The 25160-nt window shown below is 53.6% G+C and overlaps 1 long non-coding RNA gene across 1 annotated transcript; it reads left to right on the forward strand.

The window, feature by feature from the left end:
• Nucleotides 1-1470: 1470 nt before the first annotated feature.
• On the forward strand, nt 1471-2964 carry LOC122461925. The gene is made up of 2 exons (XR_006284189.1): nt 1471-1557; nt 1728-2964. It is a non-coding gene; the product is annotated as an uncharacterized LOC122461925 (long non-coding RNA).
• Nucleotides 2965-25160: the final 22196 nt, after the last annotated feature.

Genomic DNA, 25160 nt, shown 5'->3' on the forward strand with positions numbered 1-25160 from the left:
GTTTATTACTGTCTCTTCATCATGTCAGCTCCTGTTGCCAAGGCATCAAAGCATCCAGAGCCAGGGGATGGGGAAGCATGGGACAACTGGGGCTGGTGGGAAAGCCAGGACTTGGGAGACCAGGGGCCAGTTCCTGGCTCTGCCAGACTTCCTGCCTGACCTTGGCCACGTCACTTAGGACTCAGTCACGCTGGCGTAGATTGGGAGAGGCTCTGGGGAGGTTAATGGCACTCCGTTGGCTGGAGAGGAGAAGCACAGCCCCAGTCTCTCCGGGGCGCAGGTCTCCAGCGTGAAATGGGAATAACAACCCCTCCTTTCGGCCCCCTCCGTTTGGCTTGTCTGTTGAGATTGTAAGGGCAGGGCAGTGATTCTACCGCAGCCCTGAGCACAGTGTGGCCCTGATCTCAGCTGGAGCCCTGGATACTGCTGGAATATGACAACGAACAGCAGCCATCATCCAGCAGTGCAGTCTCTGTCCCAGGGGGAGGAGCAGAGGGGGTACAATCTACAGCTAATTCACTCCAGACCCCCCAAAGCTGTGGCCAGCCCTCTCCAGATCCCGCACAATGGGCCCAGCATGCACCCTGTGGAGAAGCTGGGTGGGGCCTGGAGCTGCCCAGGGAGAGGGGTTACTCCATTTGCTGTAGCTTTGCCGTGTACCTGTGCCAGGGGGTGCTAGCTCCAGCAGGGGCTGTGCAGTCTTTGTGATGGTTCAGCCTGATACATGCTGGGTGCCCAAGCTGGAGGGGGGAAGGGGCTGGGGCCAGGGTCTGAGCCTCCAGGTCCCACACTGAAGTCAATGTGCATTGTGGGCACTCGGCGCGTCTGAAAACCAGGGGCCTTGCATAGGCATTGAAAATTGGTGCCTCAATAATTAGAGGCCACCTATGAACACGCAGCATCACCCGCAGGATAACACCTCTGTGCCCAACATCCCTGTCGCCCGCTGATTGGGCCCCACAGCACAAGGCCTGATGGGCAGGTCACCTGTAAGCCCTAACAACCCGAGTAGGCAATGGACCAGGCAGGACCTTATTCCTCCTCCCAGCCGCAGAGCAGTATGGTGCCGGCTAGCCCTGCTTCCCTCAGCACCAGCTGGCCATATCGCTGGGCTGCCCTTCCCTGCTCCTCCAGGCTGGCATGAATCCTGGGGCCCTGCCTGTAGGGGGCACTGCTTCCTGGGCTGGGGAGTTCCCATGGCACTATTGACAGGTCCAGCTGTGTGCGTTGAAGGATCCCCATTCCCTAGTGCTGCAGCCTGGGGACCCCTTGCACACAGAGTGGGGCCTGCTGGAGGACAGTGCGTGCAGGTGTGGAACAGAAGTCCTGACACTGACCCCCTGCAGAGGTAGGATGCTAATTGCTACCCATTCTGCTGCTTGGTGCTTTATCTTTGCCACCTGGAGCTGGGATCTCCTCCCCTCTCCCCAGCTATGGAGGGCGGGGCCTTCTCAGCCCTTAGATGAGAGACCTTGGTGGAAAGTCTAGGGGCATCAGAAGGGCTGTGGATTCCTGCGCCTCAATCAGTACCGGTCCAGTACCTATGGGGCACTGTGGGTAAGATGGGAAACTCCAGCCTCAGTCACATGCAATGGTTAAGGGTCCCGTGGTGCTTTTCACAAGGGAAGAGAGGGTTAACCTGGCCCAATTCTAACTGGGATTGATTACACTCCGCCTCCCAAAAAGGCAGGTGCAAATGATTATGGTCTCTTTACTTTCTGTCCCAGCTGGCTGTGCTCTGTGAAACTTTTGCTGCTGTATTCCAGCTTGGAGGAGGCTGCATTTCACCCATCTCCTACCAAGCTCCACCTGCCACCAGGTAAATCCACAGGGAGCAACACCACACCTGGAGAAGCCAAGACTGGAGCTGTCTGGAATACACTTAGCCTGGCAGATAACATGCATCTACAATGTCCTGGGAAACACATTCTGACTTCTGCTATGCCAGCAAGCCAGCATCACAGACCTAGTCATTCCCACAATAACCCTCCTGACCCCGTCTGAGGCCAGGACCTTCCAGGACACCCATGGCAGGCTGGAGAGTGGCATAGGAGCCTGAGCAGACAATGCCATGTGCATCTCTGGCAGAGGAGGAAGGGCTGAAGCCAGACTGCAGCGCAGAGGAGCAGAGTTTGCAGGAGTTGCCCCCAGGGAAAAGGCACCTCCCAAACAGGGTGGCAAGTGACTATGGGCTTCAGTGTGGAGGAAGGGTGAGGCAGGGGAACACTGGGTTGGGTCTAATCAACAGGCGGGCACAGTCACCCCTGCAAAGGTTCCATGCAAGACTGCTGGGACCTGCATGGAGGAGAAGGGGCTGGCCAGAGGTCAGAGCCCCTCCCCGGTTTCAGGTCCGTCTGCCTGGACACTGTGAATGGCAGGAGGAGAAGCTGATACAGTTCTGGGTTAAGGAGAGGGTTGGCTCAGCCCCTCTGAATACCCAGGTGCCACTTTGCCAAGGACGCCCCAGGATCAGGCCGTGAACAGGGATCACCGTCACAGCTTCAGGAAGGTGTTGACATGCACGGGAACAGGGACACTTGCTGATACTTGTTGCATTAGATAAATTTCACATAGGACCGGCTCAGTCTGCCACACCCAGAGCTGGGCTCCTGTTCCAACATCTGACCCTATGTGCGGCCCAGATGCGCATGCTCGCAAGGAGACATGTAGATAGACACATGGGCGCCGAGACAGAGATGTGCCTGTCCACAAACTCACTCCCACATGCCTGAACATGAGTGCTCCCCAGATGTACACACGTGCACCCCCAGACAGCCTGGGAAGGGCACACCCAGAGAGAGAGAGACACACACACCTAGGCAGTTCTGTACAAACAGCCTGGAAGTGCACACACACACAGATGTTCACCCACACACACTCTGACATGCTCTCACACAGACGTGTGGACACACACACACACGCATCTCCCTTCTCTCCCCTGTGCTGCAGGTTCCCCCATTCCAGCTGGAAAGATGCCCAGGTCCCGGCTGCTCGAAGCCGCATCCTGAGAGAAGATAGGGCACTTGCTTGAGAGAAACTTTTGACAAAGTGAGGCTTATGGGCCCGTGCCAGGGCAACGCCCTGCGAGCTGGCCTTGCTGCCCCCGGGACACTCACGCAACCCCTCCCTAGATCAGCTGGGCAGTCCCATTGGCTTTCCCCACACGTAGGCCCACATCCCTCCTTCAGAGAATGCCCCGGAGCCCTTCCCTGCCCAAGCTCCAAGTGACTCAAAGCCCCAGCCCCTCGCTGGCCCTGGGTGCTGGGGAGGGAGGAAGGGAGAGCAGGCAGTACTGAACTGACCTGGTCAGTTGCAAGGGCTGTAGCTCCTCTTTCTGGAAGCAGACGAAGCAGAAGGTATCCATTTCCTCGCTCCCACAGCCAGTGCACCACAGCGGGGGCAGTTCCAGACTTGTGTACGCTGCACAGGTGTTGGCATCCTCTTGCCCCTCACCAGTCTGCCCGGAGGCCAGTGAAGCCAGAGTCAGCAGGTCCTCGGTCTCCCGGACCAGTTGCCGGGAGGTGTCATCATGTGCTTTGTCTCCCAAATTACCCGTCGCTCCTTCTGCCAGGGAGAGGTCGCGGCTCCTCCTGCCCCGTGCCCTCTGAGGTGACCCCGTGTCCTCAGCCCGTCTGACTGGGAGCACGCCTGGACAGCACGATCCCACCCAGCTGTTGTGACTCCTGTCCCACGCCGTCCTCACTCAGCAGCCAAAAGGGACCCTGCACTCTCGCTCCCATTGATGGCCATCTTTGGGGCTACTGCTGTCGCGCTCTCTCTGTGCGATGAGATGGGGCTGTCCCCTTAGGACTCCCTCCTCGGGCAGCTGGGGAAGGACAAGGAGGGCTCAGTCTGTAGCCTGAAGTGGAAGAGCCTGAGCTGAGGAGTTTGGGGAAGATGCATCAGCACAGAGACCCCCACAGCATCCCGCTGCTCCTCAAAGGCAGAAGTATGGGAGCATGGCCACCCATCTCCAGGGGCCGGTGCTGGATCTCATCCTGTGTCTGGATCCGTGGAGCTGCTGTCGCTGGTCCAGCATGGAGGGCGCCGGTGCCCAAAGGCAGATCCTCAGTGCCCAGCGCTCAGCCTCGGCTGGACTTTGCAGCACGACCTGCCCTTGGGAAAGTTTCCCCTTCCCTCGAATCTCTTCAGCAACCAGCATCAGCCGTGGCTCTCAGCGGCTCCGTGGGGCGGGAGGGGAGCAGTGTGCATGGGGGAGTGGAACTCCTTGACAGCGTTTGGAGCTGGGACTGGGGGAGCAGCCCGGCCCGGCGGGTACATGTGAGCTCGCACAAAGAAAAGTTCTGGCCCTGCCGAGACACAGCTCTGCGGGGCTTGTCTGGATGACAGAGCAGCCAGCTCGCTCTGACAGATAAACCAGTGTGCGGGTATTAATAGCTCCAGATTCATGCGGAAAGGTTAACTCTTTAGCTGCCAGCCCCAGCCCTTGCTCACACAGGAGATGGTGGGCTGAGCAGCTACAGCCCCAGACTATTCCCCTTTGGCTTGACTTTGGGTGGTCAGGGCTGTCCCGCATCACAGGCCCACTGCATTGAGACAACTTCCTTCCCAATGCAGCCCACCTACGACTCCCCCAGCTGGATGGCTCTAGTTCCCCCCTCCCGATGGTGTCCAGACCCCATACAGAGTTGAGCATCATAGACCCTCTGCCTGCCTTTGCCCTGTCTTCCCCCTGCTCTTACTCCAGCTGCTCTCCCTTTGCTAGAGTGTTGATAATCTCTCTCCTTTCTCCCTCTGTGCCAGCGAGCCAGCCCTTGTCATTGAGGGTGGTTGGGGCAAATCTGGAGACGTTCAGGCTCAAACTGATTCCTTCTGGCATGGAGTCCCACCACCGGAGCCCTTCTCCCCTGCACAGTGTCGCCCCAGGCTCTGTCTTCTGCAGAAGCCCTGCTGCGGGTGTCAGAACTGGAGAGCTGGTCTCTTAGGTACATGGACGCCAGTTCATCAGGGGTTCTAAGAATCAGCGCCAGGACCTTGGATTTCATTCAGTATTAAATGGGGGACTCAGCTGGGGTGGACTTTAATCTCATTTTCCTGCACTAGACATGCTCCCCCTCCTTTCTCTCCAATGCGGGTATGGCCGTGAGCTCATCTGACCTTGGGACAGCTCATGTGTGGGGCTAGCAGGGAGATTCACAGGATCAACTACACAGCTTACCACAAACTCCTGTGGAGGAAACTCAGCCTAGTCCCTGGCACAGAACAATCCCAGCTCTCCCTGTTGGCCTCATCCTGTTGTAGAGGGCAGGCCCTGGACTAGCGTGCAGCTTCCTCCCACCCCAAGAGGCCAGTAGAGTTAGCTGATGAAGGCAGGAGGGTCCACATGCCTGGAGGCCCAACCGAGAAGATGCACATGTCAGAGCTCCTTAGATCTTTCCTTGTGACACATGTGCCTTGATCTTACTGGGGTCCAAGACTCCAGTTCTACTTCTCCCAAGGATTGGGCATTTCAGGTGAGCAGAGGGATCCAGTTAGAACACAGGACATAAGAACAGCCATACTGGGTCAGATCAATGGTCCATCTAGCCCAGTAGCCTGTCTTCTGACAGGTTTCAGAGTAACAGCCGTGTTAGTCTGTACCAGGTGCTTCAGAGGGAATGAGCAGAACATAGTAAATATAAAGTGATCCATTCCCTGTTGTCCAGTCCCAGCTTCTGGCAGTTGGAGGCATAGGGACACACATAACATGGGGTTGCATCCCTGACCATTTTGGCTAACAGTCATCGATGGATCTATCCTCCAGGAACTTATCTAATTCTTTTTTGAACCCAATTATATTTTTGAGCTCCACAATATCCCCTGGCAATGAGTTCCATGGGTTGATTGTGTGTTTTATGAAGCACTTCCTCTTGTTTGTTTTAAACCTGCTGCCTATTAATTTCATGGGGTGACCCCTAGTTCTTGTGTTATGTGAAGGGGAAACTAACACTTCCCTGTTCACTTTCTCCACACCAGTCATGATTTTATAGATCTCTATCAGAATTCCCTTGAGTCATCTCTTTTCTAAGTTGAACAGTTCCAGTCTTTTTAACCTCTCCTCATATGGAAGCTGTTCCATACCCCTAATCATTTTTGTTGCCCTTCTCTGTTCTTTTTCCAGTTCTCATTTTTATTTATTTATTTATAGCTGGAGTGACCAGAACTGCATGCTGTACTCAGGGTGTGGGCGTACCATGGATTTATATCGAGGTGTCATGAAATTGTCAGTTTTATTCCCTATGCCTTTCCTCATGGTTGCTAGCATTCTGTTACCCTTTTTGACTGCTGCTGCACATTGAGCAGATGTTTTCAGAGAACTATCCACAATGACTCCAAGATCTCTTTCTTCCATGGTAATGGCTAATTTAGAGCCCATCATTTTATATGTCTAGTTTGGATTATTTTTTCCAATGTGCACTACTTTGTACTTTTCAACACTGAATTTCATGTGCCATTTTGTATCCCAGTCACCCAGTTTTGTGAGATCCCTTTATAACTTCTTCATAGTCAGCTTTGGACTTAACTATCCTGAGGAACTTTGTCTCATCTGCAAATTTGGCCACTTCATTGTTCTCCCCTTTTTCCAGATCCTTTATGAATATGTTGCACAGCACTAGTCCCAGTACAGATGCTTGGGGGTGCCCACTGTTTACCTCTCTCCTTTGTGAAAACTGACCATTTATTCCTACCCTTTGTCTCCTATCTTTTAACCAGTTACTGATCCATGAGAGGACCTTCCCTCTTATCACAGGACGGCTTACTTTGCTTAAGAGCCTTTGGTGAGGGACCTTGTCAAAGGTTTCTGAAAGTCCAAGTACACTATGTCCACTGGTTCCCCCTTGTCCATATGCTTGTTGACCCCCACAAATAATTGTAATAGATTGGTGGGGCAGGATTTCTTTGTTGACTCTTTCCCAATATTGTCTGTGTGTCTGATCATTCTGTTCTTTGCTATAGTTTGAACCAATTTTTCTGGTACTGAAGTTAGGCTAACCAGCCTGTAATTGCCAGAATAACCTCTGGAGCCTTTTTTAAAAAAAATCAGCATTACACCAACTATCTATCCATGAATCTGTGAGGATTCCTGCGACATTCTGCACCCATCACCCTAGTGTCTGAGCACCAGGTCCCATTTTTTTCCATTCCAGAGGTTGAACCTAGCATCAGCATTCATTGCTGCAGTGTTCTAAAGCAAACCCCATGCATAATTGTCACTTTCTATATGTTTGTACAGCGCCTAGCACAACGGAGCCTTGACCTGGCTGGTGTCAGCATCATCGTAACATGACATAGCCATTGTTTCTGACGAGAGCGGAATAGAGCAGGGGTGAGAGTGTGCAGTACCCACTTGAGAACACTAGAGGGGTCCACAGAGGGTGGAAGATTCCTGCTTGGCCCTCTGGGCCACTTGCTTACTTCAGTCCAAACACTCTGTGCCAGTCACTCCACAGTCTATAATTTAAACTTCTACATCTGAGGTAGGCCCTACAATAACAATAGATTAATTAAATGCAGTCTTGGAGTATGCTGCGCAAATACGGCAGTGAATTAGCAATTCTGTGTGAGGTTAAGCAGAGGCAGGCTATAAATATTAGCAGCCATGTGCCTCTGTGCTGCCAGCCTCTGGGATGGGGCTGGTTGGGCATGAGGTGCCATTCAAAATGTATGCTGCCACTGGTAAGCATTGGGGATCAGCCTCAGAGTACCTGATCTCTACAGGTGCTCTCACGATCTGGGTGTCTCCTGCACAGATCCCCCACTGAGTCACCTGAAATCAGAGGTATGGAGATTACAGCTGATGTGGGGAGCATGGGGTTGAGCCCTGCACTATGCTGTGAGCGCTGATGCCCAAGGGGGTGTTTGGCAGTTATGGGCGGCGTGGATCCTGGCTTCAGCATGGGGGGACGCCTTCCTGCTTTGGGGCTCGCTGGCACGTTCAGGTAAAGCCAGTCACTGGGAGTGTTCCCCCTCAGCCAGTTCCACGCCGACCTGGCTGTCAGCTAACCCTCCATGCGGCCTGGCTGTGGAGAGGGCAGCTCTGCGGCGCTACTCGGAGGCTGCCAGGTGTAATGTCAAAAGCCACTACTAACAGATATTGCTGCCAGTAGCAGTTACTGACACCGAGGGAGGTTCTTTTTGCTGCCCTGTCCCAGTTTGCTACCTCTCACCTTTGTCATCCTCTGATCCAGGGGTAGCAGAGACTCAGCTAAGGGATTCTTTTAAATACTCCAGATAGGTGAAGGATCGTTTTTTGAGCGTGTATGTAAAATATTTTCTCCTGTAGCACCTCAATACATTATATCAAATAGGGAAGAGCTGCCGTGGCTAGGCATGGGGATGCCCTGTGCCTTTCATGACACAGCCCTTGGAAGCGGGTGCTGAGATGTACTGTCCTGTGAGAGGGGAAATAAAAAAGCCCTTCCGCCCCACCGCCCCATTTTTGCAAACAGGGCATGTGACTCACCCCGTTGGAGTAACTGTTACCCACTCTGCACCTCCCCCTCCCCCTCCCCCCCCCCCGCCGAGCTGGGGTTTTGCCCTTTGCCACCATCTGGAAGCAGCTCACTCCCCGTTCCTACCCTTTCTCCCCGATTTTGTCCCTCGGCCCCTCTCCTTCCCCGGCTGCCTCCAGCTGTTTGTCCCTCCGCTCCCCCCGGTGCAATCAGTTCCGCCCCCTGCTGGACTCTGCCCATCCCACCTCTCAGCTTGACCTCTTTGCCCCCTTTTAGCCCCGGTGAACGGCAGGTAGCAGCTTTTAATCCCAAGTACGGGCACAGCGAGGTCCGCGGTTTCAGCAGATGTTACCGAGCGGCTCTGTCCCTGTGCACACACTCAGTATAAGCCAAGCAGCAAATTCTGTATTCTGCTCCCTGCTCCACCTGCCTGATCCCGGGTAGCCCCTGGAAGGCGGACGAGTTATTCTGGATTTGCACGCCCAGGTGTGGGGCCTCTCTCCTATAGCTGAGCCAGCTGGCCTGTTGTGCATGGGGAGCAGCTGCTGAGGGTGTTTCCCCTAGAGATCCAGCTGTGGGGAGCACAGGGACCTCTCACTAGGGTTGCCAACCCTCCTGGTTTGGCCAGGAGTCTCCTGGAATTGGGCTTGATCTCCTAGAGGCAACTTAAACCAATCTGAGAGATTTTAGGCCACTAAAAGTCTGGCAGTGCAGTGGGGCTAAGGCAGGCTCCCTACCTGCCCTGGCTCCATGCCGCTCCTAGCGGCTGGCACATCCCTGTGGCCCCTAGGCACAGGGGGATCCAGTGGGTCTCTGCATGCTGCCCCTGCCCCAAACCCTGACTCCACAGCTCCCGTTGGCTGGGAATGGGGAACCACGGCCAATGGGAGCTGCAGGGGTGATGCCTGCAGGCAGGGGCAGAGCGCAGAGCCACCTGGCCACCCCTGAGCCTAGAAGCCGGATATGCCACCACTTCTGGGAGCCACCTGAGGTGAGCACCACCTGGCCGGAGCCTGCACCCTGAGCCTGCACCCAAACTCCCTCCTGGAGCCAGTACCCCAACCCCCCCCCACACACCCCAACCCCCTGCCCCAGCCCAGTGAAAGTAAGTGAGGGTGAGGGAGAGTGAGCGACAAAGGGACAGGGCCTGGAGTGAGCAGGGGGCGGGGCCTTGGAGAAGGGGCAAGGCAGGGGCGGGGCCTTGGGGAAGGGAGTGGGGCAAGGGTGTTTGGGTTTATGCGATTAGACCAGGGATCTCAAACTTGAATCACCATGAGAGCCACATGAGGACTAGTACATTGGCCCAAGGGTCACATCACTGACACCCCAGCCCCGCCCCCACTCCACAAGGCCCCGCCCCTGCCCCACCTCTTCCCACTCCTTCCCCACCCCAACTCCAACCCCTTCCCCAAATCCCCGCCCCTGTCCCGTCTCCTCACCTGAGCGCGCAGCTCCCCACTCCTCCCCCCTCCCTCTTGGAAAGCGCTAAGTGGCACCAAACAGCTGTTTGGCAGCAGGAAGTGCCTAGAGGTAAGTAGAGGAGCGGGGACATGGCACACTGTGGGGAGGGGGAGCGGAGTTTGGTGGCCCGCAGGAAATAACTCTGGGGGGAGGGGCACGGGGAGCTTGGCGGGCCATAGGAAATATCCCTGCTCTGGATTAGACGGTTGAAAACCCTATCTCTCCCCCAGGGCTGAGTCACCATGCTGTGCATGAGGAGTGCTGCTGAGGGAGACATGGGGTCTGTAACTGAGAGCAGAGCTGGGCCGTCAGACTGCAGCTGGCGGGGGAAGGCCCCATGCCCCACTATGTGATCCATTTAGTGCACACGGTGCCTGCAATTAGGGAGAGAGCGGTAGCCCTGTCCTTGTAGTGGCTGGTGGGTGGGGCATGGTAGCAGGCTCCTGGCCCGTCCCCGACGCAGGTGTTGTCATTTCTCCCCGTGAATTATTTAGCATGACTCTGTTTGAAATGCTCTGCCTGGGCAAAGGGAAAAAATCTATAGCTTTTTAATTTACAGTGGCCGGGAGGCTCCCAGCGCCAGCTTGCTGAGAACACTCGCCAGGCTGTAGAGTCGGCTGTTCCCTAGAAGGGGAGACGGCATACAGGGGTCAGCTCATGCAAAGCGGGCGGAGGAGCGCTGCCCGGCTAGGGACTTTGGTTTGGATACAGTCCAGGGTGTTTTACCTTCCTCCTCCACCCCTACCCTCTCTAACTGATTCCAAACAGGGGATACAGCGGTGGGCTATGTATGCAGAAATAGTATGTCTAGGGAACCAAGAGTCCGAACTCCTGGATCCTGTATCCAGGGTATAAACCAGCCTCTAGATATTGGGGATTAGGAGGGAATTTCCCAGAGGCGGGGGGCAGTTATCCTGTAACTGCCTCCTGCAGGGTTTCCTGCACCTTACTCTCAGGGCCCTGGCCCCTGTTGTCAGTGACAGGACACTGGACAAGATGGAGCATTGGTCTGATCCAGTCTGGCCTTTCCTATGGGCCTGTGATTCCCCCGTGCCTTGCAGCTTGCGGGTGGGGTGCCTAGTGTGTGTCTGCGGTAATATGAGTGCAATGTAGTGCAGAATCAGGCCCCAGCACTTCCCTCATTGTATTGTCCCCAAGAATTGGACTGAGAGACCTGGGCTTTGTTTTTATCAGCAAAGCACCAAGCGTGCATCTGGCAAGCTGTCAGGCAGAGCCCATGAGCATGAGTGCCAATGTCAGGGGAGACTGCTAAGAGGCAAGGCACAAGCTGTGAGTTCTATACTGTGAGGGCTTTGAGTTCTACAGTGAGATTTCACCAACCAAGTATTGAAGCATAAATTCCTCTGGTGCTACAACAGCCTTAACAGGGAGTCACAGACAGTTCCCTTGGGTACTCTGCTCTACCTTGTCACCTTAGCAAGCCTACCTCTGTGATAGATGGGCCCTTACACCAAAAATCACAACAATATCCAGGTTACTCCCTGTCACTTACTCCAAGTCAATTGCACCTTAGAACTCACACCATAGATGCTTGTAGCCAATCCTATAATAAACTAGCTAAAGGTTTATTATGTAGGAAAAGGAAATTAGAGAGTTATTTACCAGGTTAAAGCAGGTAAACACATACACACAAATGAGTTATCGTCTTAACTTTCAAAAGATAATAGAGGCTTCTATAATAAGCAAGCTCTGTATGTCCCTTAGGGCTGACCCAGGCTAAACACTGAGGATCTCTTCCCAGAACATGACAAGGTCTGCTACCGTGCTCTCTGACTACGGGGGAATGTCCTGTCTGCTCTGCACCCAGCCCCTAATTGTGCAGTTCCCTGGCCTCACTCAAACGCAGCCCTTCAAAGCTGGGGCTTGCACAGGCTGGGCACTGTCACTGCATGTTAAATTGTTGTGTGAACAGCCCATCAGGCAGCATGCTGCTCTCCCAGAAGGTAGAAAGAGCCATTCCAAGAGACCAGTTAGCTCTTAGCAATGCGGGTAAACATTACGGGATGTACCACAAGGGACTGCTGGAATGAGAAAGCTCTTAAAGAAGCACTGGGCCATTGAATTGGTTGCTCCAAATTCACCCTCCTACCCTCTGCGGCTACACGGGGTCGGGGGGTGTACATTCCACCGTTCAATTCTCTAACTCCACCCAGGACTCCAGAGCTGCACTGCAGAGTTGCGAGAGAGATTGCAGTTCAAAGATTACATCACCCAGGGCCTCTCCAGGCATTTAGGCCATTTGCTCTGCAGGCGTATACCGTAAAGCCATCTGCATTACCACTAGGCCATTCAATGATCTCTTGTTCTCATCTCACATTTTTAACTCTCCAGCATCAATAACGGAAATGTGAAGCCAGGTGGTAGAACCCTGCAGCTCAGAGGAGATTCCCATTTATTGGCCAGTGCAATTGGACCGATGGGGGATGCTGATGAAGGGTGTCTGGAACGGGCTGTGCTGGGCATGCAGTGCAGATATATGCCACTTCCCACTTCTGTCCTTAGGGAGCAGTGTCTCCTCCCCACCCCTTTTGGGGCAGTTTGTGTCCTCGGCAGAGCATGTGGACTGTGATTGTCCCCCCTCCCAGGGCAGGGACAAGACACAATTGGGCCCACAGACACTATGGAGAAGGGCAGGCATCTCCCCATGAGCTCCATTTCCCCTGGTGTCAGCAGAGGAACCCTGGGTCCCCTCTCTCTCCCTGCAAGGCAGCTGAGTAGTCCTGGCGTCCTCTGGAAGGGGAAGTTGATTGATGCCGGGGAGAGAGAGCTGTGGAGCATGGTAACCAGGAGAGGGGAATCCCCATTTCTCCATGTCATAGAAAATAGGAGCTCCCTAGCAATTAAACTAGATTGTACATTTGTGATGGGGTGCAGCCCTTACAGACCCAGGAGTGAGGAAAGAGAGCTGAAAGGCTAGATGAACTGTCAATCACCCAGAGGGACAGGAGATGGACTTCCTTTTTGTGCAAAGGGTTCTGGGTAGGGAAGCCCTTCATAAAACCCCTGGTTCCTGCCCAGCTAGAGAGTCCAAGTTGTAGGGAAGATTAGGAAAGGTGGCGTGGTGGAACCTGAGCCTGTCCCAAGCTGCATGGAGAGTGCTGGCTAGGTAAATGGACTGATGTTGTATTGTGGAAAGGTGTCCATTGTTGTTCTTTTGACAACATCAAGGCATCCTCTTGGGTGTCTTCCATGTAACACGTCATATGGGGCAAACCCCAGGGCTGCCTGGGGCACCTTGGGAAGGCAGACAGGATACATGTTGACATCTGGTGCCAGTGTCTGGGGCTGCCAAACCCAAATTTCCATAATGTTGGTTTGATGGTCTGAGTGAAGCCCCTTCATCAGCCAGGGGAATGCTCCCTCACCCAAGGAGTTCCCTGGACTCCAGCGGAACCGTGCCTGTGGGGTAGCATTGTGCCAGCCTGAGTACGGACCACACAGCCCATCCCTCGGCATTGCATCTGAGCTGAGCAGAGATGGTTCAAATTCCAAAGCTAGGGGAGTTTCCCTGGCAGTCGGATAACGGCGGTGAGGAGACCTGTTCCTCTCGAACATTGCTGTCACGATCGCGTTTCAAAGGCAGGAGGCATGTCTGGCAGTCAGTCTTTAGTCACTAAGGACACCACTTTCCAGGGACAGGCTCGCTCCCAGCACTGTGCGTCTGTGGCTGGGGGATAATTTCCTGAAAGGCCTGGGTGAGGACCTCAGCGTAGGACTCCTCTGGCAGCAGAGTCTGAGGGACCGTCATCCCCTCAGAAGTCACTGACGGGTGCAAGTCTCACACTCAGAGCCAGCTCTTGGCACTTGCTTTCCTGCAATAACACCAGCACAGGCCAGCCAGGTAACCCTGGAGAAAAGCATGTCCTTGAGATAAATTCCCAGTCGTGCTTGCCCCAAGCCAGAACCAACTGCGGGGGCTACAGGTCAGGACTGACGGGCATCTGCAGACCTGCGCAGGGACCCTAGGTTAGAAGCGTGGGGGCTGTGGGTTGCAGCAGAGGCTGCCGGTTGGGGATAAAGGGCATTCAGAGTTGTGTGAAGACTTGTCCAGCACCTTTGTGCTCTAGTGTTGTTATTGTTATTAGTCCTCCCATCACTCCAAAGCTGCATTCAGTCATGAATCTTAGCTGCAATGTGGGAGCTCAGAGGCCTCCAAGCTTTCTGGGTGCCTGGGCCAACCATCTCAAGGACAGCATGGGCCACTTGGGAGCTGGCCATTAGCTGCTGTGCTGAGGCCTTGATGGCTATTCCATTAGCTGGCTTGGGGCTGGGTGGAAGGGCTGTCATAGCCTTGGCCCCGTGCCATCACTCACCTGCCTCTGCATCTGTTCCCTACCCCCTCGCGGGCTCCTCACTGGGAGCCCTTCTCCCAGCTTCCTCTCCTAAGAACAGCTCCTAGCAGGGGTAGTGCAGCAGCTGCCAAAGCAGGTGAAAGAGGAGCGGGCTGCAAAGTAGCCACCCACACAATGACACCACTGGCCACATGGAAGGATCCCATGAGACCGATGTAGCCTTTGGCCACTGGGCAGAGGCCCCCACAGTGCCATGTGGGAAGGCTGTTGCCACAACAGTGCCATGTCCCTTATTTTAATGGGCAGCACAATCCCGGAAGGGTGATCCAAAGCAGCCGTGCCCAGGAGCATAGGTGGCCTGCGTGGGGCTGGCTGGTCACAGGACCAGAGCTGCTCCTCTTGGTTCCTGGGTGCTCCAGGTGGGAAGCTCTTTGCTGCAAAGCACAGCCTGAGTGTCTGTGAAAGCGCTGGGAGCAGCAGAAGGAAGGACCTGGCCTCTGCCAGGAATGGCTGCTCCCTAAGAGCAAAGGAAACAGCAACTGGAACCTCCAGCGACCGGGGGAAAGGGACGTCCTGGGAAGGAGGGATGGAGAGGCAGCCATGCAGTATGACAAGAGGAAAAGAGCCTTGAACCAGGTGCCAGGGGAGCATGTGCAGTGGAGAGAGGAACAGAGCAGGTGGGAGGCAGAGAGGAAATGAAAGGTTTGTCCAAGCTGGCCCCAAGGGGCCCCACTCCCTATATCTGGGGGACTCATCTCAGATGGTCCTGGGGTCCCCACTGCCCCCATATTTGGGGGGCTCATGCCAGCGGGCCCCAGCGCCCTGTTACTCTGTTGCCCTTCACTTGGGGTGTAAATAAGGTTCAGATTTTGAACAGTGAAGGTAATGAACCATTGGAACAACTAGATGATCCCAGTGGTCCTTTCTGGACTTCTGCTTCTGTGAATCCTGCATCACCGCCAACGCTAGAGCAGTGAATGCCCTGTGGCTGTGAAGTCCCACCAGATCACAGTGGCAGGGCCTGACGCTTACTTTGGACTCGTGCAAAAATCATTACCTGGGGCAAAGCGATGGCGAATCGGAGCCTCCGGTTGAGCCAGGTGAGGAATGTGCAGCTAGGGCTGGACCAATCAGAGTCAGAGCCTTGGAAATATGTCCAGTTCAAGAGCTCAGTATCCATTCAGAAAGCAGGAAGCTATTCATAGGACGCACACCATGTGGGCACTCACTCTACAGCCATCCGGAGGAGCCAGTTGGGGCACATGATGCTCGGTGAGCAACGTCTCAGCTACTCTCTTCCTTCTCCTGTTCCGTACCCCATCCTGCCCCCATCCTGTCCACCCCTCAAGGCAAAGGCTACATTGCACGAGGCCATGCCAGCTAGATCCAGCCTTGGCACCAATTCAGAGAGACACTCACCCAGGCACATGCCGCAGGCAGTCAAGGGAGCACCAAAATGTTAAAAATTCATATGTCAGCTAATGGGCCAACAGGAGGCAGCGTGATGGAGAGAAATCCGGGCGGCAATCGGCGGAAAAGAGTCTACCAACAAAGAGAACAAAACAACGCAGCGGGAGCCCCTGGGAGACAACTAATGAGTTCTGGGAAGGGCTAAAGGCGTTGTTGGCTGAGGGAGGGCTCAGAGGCAGCGTCCCCTTCCTTGCAGATCTAAGGGGATAGAAATCCAGCAAGCTCAATGTCAACTGATGTGATTTTTTTTCAGATTAGTGAGTGTAAAATGGAGACTCTTCCAAGAAGCACTTTGTGCGGCACCCAGCCCCACCCTTGGCGTGAATATCATGCTGAACTCAATAAAAACCCATTCGTTCAAGCACAGCATCCAAGGAGATATGGGATGTAACAGCTGGTCGCGTGGTTCCTTGCTCTGTGCCAGCAGATTTCATGCACTGTCACTTTACTAGTGAAGGGATTGGGTGCAGAGCAGTGTAAGTGACATAGTGTTCCTGCTGCTGCATTCAGGGCTACTTGGGATTATATGGTGAGAATTTCAGCTAAGATGTCTCAAATGTCAGGGTTTCGTGTAAATGTTGGGGTTTCATGTAAATTGGGGACAGGCAAAGCAGGCTGGGTAAAATAATTATGGAGAGCCTGGGCCACGCAGTTGCATCATGGCCCATTGGTGAAAAGGCCTACGGTTTTGCCTGGCTGGGCACAACTTCTACTCATGCCCGGTCAGACAAAATTATGGGTAACTTAGCTGCTGGGGTAGAGGCTGGGGGGAGGGGGGTTGCACTGAGGGGGAGGCTGGGAGAGACAACCTTAGAGCCCAGAGGGATGGGGCAAGGTGCTGCGATGCTTCTGAACTTTGGATTGAGGTTCAGCTGGCACTAGGCGCTTCCTCACGGGGATGGGCCTGGGGGGAGGGTTTGTGTGGGAGAGACAGGCTCAGGCAGGGCTGTGTAGGATGGACACTCTGAAGGGGCTGCTCTGTCCCCGTTCACACAAACTCCTAATCAACAGGAGACACCACCCTCATGGCAGTGCTCTTGGGGGACTCTGCAGAGGCCTGTGGTTACCCGCTGGGCCCCCTGGAGATGGGAGAAGGCACTCTGCCCAGGGAGAGGCGCTGAGGCTGGTGGCAACCCAATGCTGGCAGCTAGCATGGAAGATGCAAAGCAGCATCCAGGAGCAGGCAGCGGTGACGCAGTTCAGACCCTGCCAGCCCAGAGGCTGCTGGGGAAGGATCAGCCAGACATGTCCGCAGGAAGCCGCAGTCATTGCTATCCCGCCTGACTGCATAGGCGCCAACTCTGTGGGTGCTCCGGGGCTGGAGCACCCAGAGGGAAAAATTAGTGGGTGCTCTGTACCCGCTGGCAGCCCAGCTCCCCTCCTCCCCCACCCAACCTCCTCCTCCCGCCCAGAGCATGCCACGTCCCCAGTCCTCTGCCTACTTCCCAGCACTTTCCGGCCAGCCACCGCCAAACAGCTGTTTGGCAGCGTTAGCATGCTCCGCGGGGGGAGGAGTGGGAACGTGGCGCGCTCAGGGGAGGAGGCGGGGAAGAGGCGGGACTGGGGCTGGGATTTGGAGAAGGAGTTGGAATAGGGGTAGGGAGGGGGCAGAGTTGGGGTGGGGACTTTGGGGAAGGGGTTGGAATGGGTGTGGGGCCTCATGGAAGGGGTGGAGTGGGGGCGGGACAGAGGTCAGAGAGGGTGGGGTTGAGCACCCAGGGGAAAGAGGGGAAGTCAGCACCTATGCCCCACCGGGCTTTGGCTGGTCCCCTGGACACCCTGATGAAGCGCATCTGCACTGTGTGGGGTAGACTCTTCCAGCTCCTAGGAACCCCACTCCAGATGGGCTGAAGCTGGTGGCTCATGATCAGTGTCCCCCTCCTGTCTCCTTCCTTCGCCCTGCATCAAACCCAGCATGACAGATGGTCATTAGCACTTGGCACTCCCTTGAGCCCATAGACCCCAAGGGAGCCTTTCACGTGCAGTGAGGATGAGGCACTGAGTGCACAGGGGATTCGGGGCACAGACAGAGCCCCGGTCCTCCATGGGCCCCAGAGTAGCTACCCACATGGGGCCGATCCCTCTCTGTGCAGGTGCATTGGCAGAGTGGAGGCAGCTTGCACCACCCTTATTCAGGTAGCCTCACGTTGCACCCCTGCTTCACCGGCCCTGATCGGGCTTTGCAGGGGTGCTGTATCACTAGGGTGCAGGCCCCCTCCAGCCAAGTGCCTGCCTGTCCCAGACCCACCCTAGAACATCCCCAGGTCCAGGGCTGCTCCAGAGATGGCGCTGGGGTATTCCACAAGCAGGGGGCTTACACTGCCTCCAGCCCCCTCCCTAGTTTGAAAAGGAAAAGAGAAGCCCTGGGTGGCTTGAAGGAGAGTGTACCAGGTAGCGACCTGGTTGATTTCAGCTAACAAAGGTTAGGATCATGACCCACGGGTAGGGTCTCAAAGCTGGTGCTGCAGGGTTTCTAGGAGCACCTCCAGTCCTTCATCTAGCAGCCTACTGATGCTGGCATACCTGGGAACCATGAATCCCAACCCATCTGAGGCTCCGCCTCCTGCAGTCCTTTTGGCAGAGTCCTGGAGCAGCTGATTGGCTGGCTGGCCCTACTTAAGCCAGCAGCAGGCCCAGGAAGCTGTCTGAACAGCATCAGAGGGGTACCTATGTTAGTCTCTATCCACAAAAACAATGAGGAGTCCGGTGGCATCTTAAAGACCTACAGATTTATTTGGGCATAAGCTTTCCTGAGTAAAAAACCTACTTCTTCAGATGCATGGAGTGAAAATTACAGATGCAGGCATAAATATTCTGTCTGAACAGCTGGGCTCTACCCTGCTCTGGAGTGCATGCTTTCTGCTGCTTGCTTTCCTGGCATCTGATTTGTGGTTCTGACCCAGCCTGACTCTGTTTCCTGGCTCGTGGTTCTGATCCCATTTGTCTCCTGGTATCCTGACCCAGTTGACTCCCAAACTCCTGTCTAGTGACCATGGACTCTAGCTCTGGTTACTAAGTCTCACTGCCCATGACCTGGCCATGACAGCTGGGAAGTGGCATAGCTGTGGACAAATATGACATGGCATGAGAGTGCTAAGCCTCCAAGACAGTAGGGAAACACTGATTGAAAGCTGGCTCCAAAGTCAGAACTCAATAAGTTAGGTAGTTTAGGCAATTCCTCACAGAGAAATGTAGGGTGATGAGGCTGGGGGATAAACAAAAGGGGACAAGACTATGGTTACATGATGCACTTTCAAAGGGAAAGAGGGAATTTGAGGGTCCTGGACCTTTGGCCCTGTCCCTATGAGTGCTGTGTGGTCCTGGTAAATATATGCCATTGTGCTTTGTGCACCATGAGATCAGAGGCAGGTGCAACTCCCTTGCTGCTGTGTTCTGTTCCCCTGAGTGGTGGCTGGGATACGTGCCCACATTGATGGCCTTGGCTAAGAGAGCAGGGTCTCCTAGTTCAGGCAATAGATGTGCCAAGTTCAATTCCCATGGCCGACAACCCACTCAGTGGGACAGTGTAACACAGGTGCTGTAGACTTGACAGATGGGACCCCAGGGTGGGTTCCCATTACATGCCCAGTAAGTAAAGAAGGATAATTCGCATGGGCTGGCAGAGAGAAAGCACAAATACCTTGGGCATAAGGGCTTGGTTACAGTAAGAGAGAAGCAGAGCAGTTCCTGATCTGGCCTAAGAGTAGCCTTCTTCCATGGAGCTCCTCAAGCCTAGTGTCTTAGCTGCCCCTTCTAGTCCACCCTGAAGTGGAAGGCAATTAGGGATTGGCCTGCAGGTTCCACTAGCCACATGGTGTTTCTGGAGCTGCAGGCTGCTCCCTCTGGCCTTCTCTGTCACCTCACACCTGCTGCTTACACACACTAGCCCTGTGACTCCGAGAGTCTAAGACCGAAAGTGAACAGAGTGATCATCTAGGCTGACCCCCTGTGTAACACAGGCCAGAGACCTTCCCCAGAGTAGATCTTTCAGAAAACGATCAGATCTTGATTTCAAAATTGCCAATGATGGACCTTTGGAAAATTGTTCCAATGGTCAATTACTCTCAACATTAAAAATTTACACCTTATTTCCAGTCTGAATTTGTCTGGCTTCAATTTCCAGCCATTGGATCATGTTTGGATCTTTGTCTGCAAGATAGAATATTTGTTCCCCATGTAGCGGTACTTATAGACTGTGATTAAGTCACTCCTTCAAATTCTCTTTGTAAAGCTCTTTGATCGAGCTCCTGGAATCCATCACTCTAAGGCAGGTTTTCTAATCCTTTAATCATTCTCGTAGATCTTCTATGAACGCTCTCCAATTTATCAATCTCCTTCTTGAATTGTGAGTGACTGAGCTGGACACAGGCTTCCAGCAGTGATCTCACCGGTACCAGATACCAAGTTACAATCACCTCTCTGCTCCTACTCGAGAGTCCCCTATTTATGCATCCCAGAATTGCATTAGCTCTGTTGGCCACAGTGTCACACCAGGAGCTCATATTCAACTGATTATCCACGATGACCCCCAAAGCTTTTTCAGAGTCACTGCCTCCCAGAATAGAGCTCCCCATCCTGTAAGTATGTCCCTCCCCTGACCACTCTTTTTGTCTATCAACTGCATTCTGTCCCTGGTAACGTCTTTCACATCAGACTTTATATTTGCTCACCAAATGCAGACTTGCCTTCTTCAATCCCCTTCTTACAACCAGGGCAGACTCTAGGCACCAGCAAAACAAGCAGGTGCTTGGGGCGGCATATTTCTAGAAGAGGCATTCCGGCGCCAGCCATGCCACCCCTAGAAATGTGCCCCCGCCACCCCAGCTCGCCTCTGCTCCCTCTCCTGAGCATGCCGTCACTGCTCGGCTTCTCCCCCCTCCCACCCAAACAGCTGTTTCATGCGGCAAGCCTGGGAGGGAGGGAGGAGAAGCTGAGCGGCGGCGCGCTCGGGGGAGGTGGCGGTGGTGGAGCAGAGGCGAGCTGGGGTGGGGAGCAGTTCCTCTACCCCCCCGTTACTTCCTGCGCCCCCCCCCACTCACTCACCTCTGCTCCGCCTGCTCCCCTGAACGCGCTGCCTCTCCCTCACCTGAGAGGGAGGGGGAGAAGCGGAGCGGTGGCATGTTCAGGGGAACAGGGGGAGCAGAGGTGAGCTAGGGCGGAGGGTTGCGGGGGGGGGAGCGCAGGAAGCAACTGGGGGGGAATGCAGCACGCCTGGGGGAGGAGGCGGGGCAGGGATTTGGGGAAGGGGTTGGGAAGGGCCGGAGTTGGGGCAGAGCCAGGGGCGGGGGAGGGAAATTTTTTTTGCTTGGGGCGGCAAAAATCCTAGAGCCAGCCCTGACCCCAAGCCAGAGCTCTCACATATCTCCTCACCCCAACCCCGTGCCCCAGCCTGGAGCCCCCTCCCCCACTCTGAATGCTTCAGCCACAGCCCGGAGCCCCCCTCTGTACCCCAAATCCCTCATCTCCAGCCACACATCAGAGCCTGCACCCCCAGCTGGAGCGCTCACCCCCCACACACACCTCAACCCTCTGCCCCACGCTGGAGCCCCCTTCCACACCCTGAACCCCTCATTTCTGGCCCACCCCAGAACCCACACCCCCATCCCGGAGTCCCTACCTTCTCACACACCTCAACCCCTGCCTCAGCCCTGAGCCCCCTCCAGTACTCTGAACCCCTTGGCTCCACCCCCCCAACCCAGAGGCCTCTCCTACAGCTCAAATCCCTCATTCCCAGCCCCACCCCCACATCATAGCCTGCACCCCCAGCCAGAGCCCTCAACCCCCCACACACACACCCCAACCCCCTGGCCCAGCCCAGAGCCCCCTCCCACATTCTAAACCCCTCAGCCCCAACCCAGAGCCCCCTCCTATAGCCCAAATCCCTCATCCCTGGCCCCACCCCAGAGCCAGCATTCCCAGCCAGAGCCCTCACCCCCTCTCACATCCCAACCCACTGCCTCAGCCTGGAGCCCCCTCCCACACTCTGAACTCCTCATTTCTAGCCTCACCCCGGAGCCCGCACCCCCAGGCGAAGCCCTCACCCGCTCCCGCAGCCCAGACCCCTGAGCCAGCCCAGTGAAAATGAGTGAGTGAGTGAGGGTGGGGAGAGCGAGTGACAGAGGGAGCAGGGATGGAGTGAGCAGGGGGGTCAATGCCTTGGAGAAGGGGTGGGACATGGACAGGGCCTTGGAGGAGGGTGGGGCAAGGGTGTTTGGTTTTGTGTGAGTGGAAAGCTGGCAACCCTAGCTCCAACCCTCATCTGCGATTCCTTGCTCTGGCTCTGGCATTTGTCCTTTGCCTCTGACCCTGGGCTTCTATTCCTGGCTCCTGACTTCTGCTTCAATCACTAGGCTGGACCACCCACGCCCAGTTCCCTGACAGCCCAGCACTTTGCAGACAAACTGAGAAGACAAGGTGGAGTTTCTCTTCTAAATTAGGCACCATGCATGTGGGATGACAGTCAACAAAACGATAGGACAAAGGTGAAACCAGTTACAATTTCTATGATTGCCTCTCCACACACATGGTTAAAATATGGTTCAGGGTCAGCCTCGGGCCTTCTCTGCAGCGTAGAAATGTGACTGTGCACCCCTAAGGCCCCTGGCATGCCTATAAATCACTCTGTGTCTACACACACGTCTCCCAGGGGTGCACAGGCAATCATGTCACCATTTGGAGTAGACTTGCTCTGGGCAAAGCCAACCACCATGTAGTCCTCGCCAATCCCCGTTCAGGGCTAGTATGATCAGAAAGTGCCAGTGTAATAGCAGTGCAAAGAGTCCCTCCTGGACTATCTGGTCTATGCTTTGCATTGTAGTGGTTAGGGGCTAAGTGTGCTAGAAGCCACTAACCTGTAGAAATAGCATGTGCACCCTGTATAGCTCATCGGTACCTTATTGTCATCAACTTTCTGAACAATCAAGTTAGTCGATGCCAGTGCCAGGAAATCGGGGACTGATTCGATCATTAGAGACATAGATAGCTGGGTTTGTGATGACCGGGAGAACCGTATGGTGACGTGCCTGCCTGGTGCGAAGGTTGCGGATCTCTCGAGGCATCTAGATAGACTTATGTGTAGTGCTGGGGAGGAGCCGGTGGTCGTGGTACAGGTAGGTACCAATGACATAGGGAAGGGTAGGAGAGACGTCCTGGAGGCCAAATTTAGGCTGCTAGGAAAGAGACTGAAATCCAGGACCCCTATGGTGGCATTCTCAGAAATGCTTCCAGTTCCACGCACAGGGCCAGGTCGGCAGACAGAGCTTCAGAGTCTCAATGCGTGGATGAGACGATGGTGTAGAGAGGAGGGGTTTAGATTTATTAGGAACTGGGGAAACTTTTGGGATGGGGGAGCCTCTACAGGAAGGATGGGCTCCACCTACACCAAAGTGGATCCAGACGGCTGGCACTTAACACTAAAAAGGTTGCAGAGCAGTTTTTAAACTAAGAGATGGGGGAAGCCGATTGCTGCAGAGGCGCACGTGGATCGGGCGGAGACTTCTCTTAGAGGAGAGTCTATTGATAGAGATTCTCTAGGGTTTAGTCAGGAGGAGAGGATGGAAGAGGATAACATATGGGTCAGATCAGATGAGAAACATTCACATAAAGAATCTGCAAAAAGAAAAGGAGTACTAGTGGCACCTTAGAGACTAACCAATTTATTTGAGCATGAGCTTTCGTGAGCTACAGCTCACTTCATCGGATGATAAATTGGTTAATCTCTAAGGTGCCACAAGTACTCCTTTTCTTTTTGCGAATACAGACTAACACGGCTGTTACTCTGAAACCTGTCATAAAGAATCTGACGCATCAGAAAAGGGCAGACAAATAAACAGTGACAAGTTTTTAAAGTGCGTGTACACAAATGCTAGAAGTCTAAATAATAAGATGGGTGAACTAGAGTGCCTCGTATTAAAGGAGGTTATTGATAAAATAGGCATCACAGAAACCTGGTGGAGTGAGGACAATCAATGGGACACAATCATTCCGGGGTACAAAATATTTTGGAAGGACAGAACAGGTCGTGCGGGGGGGACGGGACAGGGAGTGGCACTATACGTGAAAGAAAATGTAGAATCAAATGAAATAAAAATCCGAAATGAATCCACATGTTCCATAGAATCTCTATGGATAGTAATTCCATGCTCTAATAAGAATATAACAGTAGGGATCTATTATTGACCACCTGACCAGACAGTGATAGTGACGATGAAATGCTAAGGGAGATGAGAGAGGCTATCAAAATAAAAAACTCAATAATAGTGGGGGATTTCAATTATCCCCATATTGACTGGGTAAATGTCACCTCAGGACGAAATTCAGAGACAAAATTTCTTGATACTTTAAATGACTGCTTGTTGGAGCAGCTGGTACAGGAACCCACAAGGGGAGAGGCAATTCTCGATTTAGTCCTGAGTGGAGTGCAGGATCTGGTCCAAGAGGTAACTATAACAGGACCGCTTGGAAATAGTGACCATAATGTAATAACATTTAACATTCCTGTGGTGGAAAGAACACCTCAGCAGCCCAACACTGTGGCATTTAATTTCAGAAAGGGGAACTATGCAAAAATGAGGAGGTTAGTTAAACAGAAATTAAAAGGTACAGCGACTAGAGTGAAATCCCTGCAAGCTGCATGGACACTTTCCAAAGACACCATAATAGAGGCTCAACTTAAATGTATACCCCAAATTAAAAAACACAGTAAAAGAACTAAAAAAGTGCCTCTGTGGCTTAACAACCATGTAAAAGAAGCAGTGAGAGATAAAAAGGCATCTTTTAAAAAGTGGAAGTCAAATCCTAGTGAGGTAAATAGAAAGGAGCATAAACACTGCCAAATTAAATGTAATAAGAAAAGCCAAAAAGGAGTTTGAAGAACAGCTAGCCAAAAACTCAAAAGGTAATAACAAAACGTTTTTTAAGTACATCAGAAGCAGGAAGCCTGCTAACCAACCAGTGGGGCCCCTGGATGATCGAGATACAAAAGGAGCACTTAAAGACAATAAAGTCATCGCAGAGAAACTAAATGAATTCTTTGCTTCAGTCTTCATGGCTGAGGATGTTAGGGAGATTCCCAAACCTGAGCTGTCTTTTGAGGAATTGTCACAGATTGAAGTGTCACTAGAGGAGGTTTTAGAATTAATTGAGAAACTTAACAGTAACAAGTCACCGGGACCAGATGGCATTCACCCAAGAGTTCTGAAAGAGCTCAAATGTGAAATTGCGGAACTATTAACTATGGTTTGTAACCTGTCCTTTAAATCGGCTACTGTACCCAATGACTGGAAGATGTCTAATATAACAACGCCAATATTTAAGAAGAGCTCTAGAGGTGATCCTGGCAATTACAGACTGGTAAGTCTAACGTCAGTACTGGGCAAATTAGTTGAAACAATAGTAAAGAATAAAATTGTCAGACACATAGAAGAACATAAATTGTTGGGCAAAAGTCAACATGGTTTCTGTA

Source organism: Chelonia mydas, chromosome 10, assembly GCF_015237465.2.
Source record: "Chelonia mydas isolate rCheMyd1 chromosome 10, rCheMyd1.pri.v2, whole genome shotgun sequence".
In the NCBI taxonomy this organism is placed as follows: domain Eukaryota; kingdom Metazoa; phylum Chordata; order Testudines; family Cheloniidae; genus Chelonia; species Chelonia mydas.